Raw genomic sequence first — 4,156 nt, forward strand, 5'->3', positions numbered from 1 at the left:
CAACAAACAAACACTGAGAGAAAAATGTGTTACCGTCGTGGGACGATATCAATTCAGTATTTATTTGAAAATACCGGTTTTTTCTTTTATTGATGTCTTATCGTGTGCTGTAAGTTGTCAAATTAGTAAGTTCCTGGATCAGTTAAGTTTATAGTTGTGTGGTGGTCTGCTTGGATGGTTTTAGTAGAAGTTTAGAATTGCTTTGAGTTAATAGAAGGTACCTATTTGGTGCTAGGGAACAAAATAAGCATAAGATTTGTGTGTACCCTCATTTTACTATTTTAGATAGATATTGCCATAAACTTTAAAAGGACTCCTTTTCAAATCAATGGCGATTCTGTCGCAATTAGAAGATGAATTTGGGCATTAAAGCAAGGGTATACATGGGCAAATGTCCTTCAGCATTGTGGTAGTTACATGCTGGGCAATTTTACTTGACCTATCTGGCGACATCTATAACGACAAGTGAAATTCGGCAATGTTGCACCACTTCACCCAACGTCGCTGGGGACACGTGTCGCGAAACATTTTTGTCTATCGCTGGTACTTTGCAACTGGCTACAATATGATGATACAAAGTAGATGAGATACAAGTCTTATACCTTATCTTTGATATAAGGTCATTAAAGTACATCTGTAAAAGATTATCTTTATTATCTGTTATCAAACGAAGATAAGAACTATTTACTAACAGTAAGACGAAGTAAGATGAGAAATACCTACAGATACAGATTATATTATTTTGTTTATCTTAGATTACAATATATTACTCTAAAGATAACAGTCTCAGGGGTGAGGGGTATACAATATCATTTAATAGAGATATTATATTATAATTCTTCGTTTTTAGACTGTCTGTCACATTTTGTTACTTATTCTTGAGTAAGGTACGATGTTTATGCCTCTAGTCTTTGAGAAGGCGCCCATAGCCAGTTGCGCACACCGATCTGTAAACGATCGGTGGGTTAAGCAAACCTTGGCGCGATCAGTCGATAGATGGGTGACCACATAATGGTATTTGAACTGAGCGTCTCCGTGCTTCGGAGGGCACGTAAAATGTCGGTCCCAGTTGTTGTCAATTAAGATAACAGTCATTAAGCCACGTCAAAGCTTTCGGGTTGCTAGAACAACTTTGACACTAGGTTTACCACTAACAATACGATAAGAAGGAGAGGAACGCGAAAATGCTCTTCTAACATTTTTTTGTTTTGTTACAATTAAAAAATCACCATTACCTATTGATTAATGGGGTTCGAAACTGGATTTGTAATAGAGAATCCACCTTAAAATGTATAAGAATTATGATGGAGGAACGTAGAATTGTTACACCTTTGCCAATCCGAAGCTGGTCGTTTCATATAACGAGTAGAGAAAAATATGGTAATTTACCGGTACACTAGATTTATAGAAGAGCAATCATAAATAAAAAAGTGGTGCAACCAGTTCCGAGTTGATAACAATCAATTTGAAAAAGTTTTTAATTGATCCATTCAATAAATTGCATTCGTTAGAATTTAAGGAAAATTTTGTTTCCAAGTTTTTGTAGAACTACGTCATTACTAAAATAATTTAGGTATAAAATTATTATCTGGACCCGGATACAAATTTGGGTAAGTAGAATTATTAACTTCATAAAAAAACGATCGAAACGGTTCAATTCTCTTCTCACTATTAAAATAATACAATTCTCACTACTAAAATATTAAAATAATACAATACATAAACATAAAATAAATAAATTCAACCTATAACTGTCCCACTGCTGGGTAAGGGTCGGTATCCAAAAAGAGTAGGCCTAAGACCTAAGGGGACTAAGCCTTGAGAACACTTACGTGTAACTAAAAAAATCAGAACTCGAAAACAGTTTTTCTAACGTATTCATTGAATGCGAAAGTATGCAACAATTCGGGCCTTGAAAATCACCTTACGGTTAAAGTGAGCAGAAATTGAGTCCTTATTACATTTTAAATGCATTTCTGTGCCTTATAACCCTCCTCCCCATCCATTGTAAGTGGAGTCGGCATAGTACGACTTCTTTCAACGACATGCTCCTGAGGCTGTTGATTTAACAACCACCGGCTTGTCTGACGTCATTTACATGCGTAATTTATACACATCTTTAGATCGTTTAAAAGGGCATTCACCACATTGTCACATTTCGTACCGTGCCTGCGACATAATGTAACATTGATAAGCCACACGTAAGGTCAAGTGATCTTCCTGCACGAGACGTGACGCGAATGCCTTTCCTTAACTATTGACAACCCTCATTACTAAACGAATTACTAAAGATATTAATGACATAATACAAAGTATGAGTTTTTCAACGAAGTATTTTTGGATTATTCACCAACTCGACACAAGATTATTATTGATTATTTAAAAAAGACAACTCCCGCACTAAGAACTGCTCTTGTGTCGCGGGGACTTTTATAAACATACAAACAACGGACACAAAGCACAACCAGACCCGAAACAATTATTTGTGGATCGCACAAATAATTGCTCCGTGTGGGAATCGAACCCACGACCTCCCGACGCAGTAGTGTTGGCGTGGTGACCTAAGCCACTGCGCCACGGAGGCAGTCAAAACAGACAAGAGACAACATTAATCTGCGTGACTGTACTATCTCAAGAATTCGGGTAAATTACGACCGTGTGTCCAGTTGACGAAAACATATAAGTGATTTAACTTAAGTTTCACCATGTGGACACGCGTAAAAATCATGGCGTGTCCACATGACGAAATAACTAAATAGTAGTACTAATTTCGAATTTCACCAACTGGATACACGTGTGCCCAGTCTCTTGTGTCGAGTTAGTGTATAACCCGTATTTAAACGCCTGAAGATGTTGCAGAGATGTATCATAATACAGTTTTCGGTTTAAGGAATGTTACTAAAGCTGTTGACAATTTGAGGATAAACTAGAACGAGCTGAATGAACGAAATGAGAATCTTACGATATTGTTTGCAGCTATGCCTAAATTAAATAAATATGTCACTAGAATTAAATAATTTTATGATGTTGTACAAGCGAACACCGCAAATACTATCTTCAACAATCATCACGAAAATCCTATTTGAATTTACACACAAAACTATATTCACTCAAATATTTTTCATAATTCAACCAATTCGTTTTTGAGTTTATCGCAAACATACAAACAGAGAGGCAGACTATGTTTCATGACACTTTGATATTATTATTTCATATGCAAAGGACCATCTCATATGTAAAAGTGCAAAGTGCAGTCAATAAATAATATAATCTTTTAGCTATTTTAAAAAACTTTGACACCAAGTTAACCTCCAAATGAAATAAATAAAAAAGGCTTTATATTTCACGTGGCTCCAAATGTGTTATCGACATTATTATTTGCATAATTTGCATTTAATTTTCACTAACAGATGGTTTTAAATATACATATAAAAAATATAAATAATTTATTCTTCGGGTATAGTTCAATGTTCCGACAAAATATGTATTTTTATTTATTTTAGTTCAAAAACAAGATCGATTTTTAGCACGTAAATTATATTCATTCATATTTAAGATACTTAATATAGAAATCTAACAAATGAGAACCTTATTTTTTAAGGTGGTTAAAAAGAAGCAAGATAATTATAATTATTAAAAGGTAATTATGAATATAGAATTAATTACCTACATGTATAATATTGTCTTCTTATTAAACACAACATTTTATTTGACCCGAGAACCGAATCCGAATATAGAGGGTCCCAAATTATGCTAGTAAACCAACGTGAACCCAACGCTTTCAAAAAGGCTTTTTAAATTTATTTCTTCATTAAAATCAGCTGTACATCTGCTGAATATACCAAAACAGTTTTTTTTACATAAGTTCTTATATAAAAAATACAATACATTGTAAAACAATACTAAAAGATAATTTAAAACACGATTTAATTATAAAACAAAAAATCTACATTGTTACCACCCGTAGTGAGGTGATTGCAATCTTGTAACTATTTTTTTCGCGTGGCTTCGTTCGACCTTTTGACATTAGGAAAAAGGATAATTCTGAAGAAAAAATAATCATATTGATCTATTATTATTACCCGGAACTATTATATACTTATTACGTAGTTGGTACTACATTGATGGTTTCTTAAAAGGAAAAATTACTTTATTA

Source organism: Anticarsia gemmatalis, chromosome 21, assembly GCF_050436995.1.
Source record: "Anticarsia gemmatalis isolate Benzon Research Colony breed Stoneville strain chromosome 21, ilAntGemm2 primary, whole genome shotgun sequence".
NCBI lineage: Eukaryota > Metazoa > Arthropoda > Insecta > Lepidoptera > Erebidae > Anticarsia > Anticarsia gemmatalis.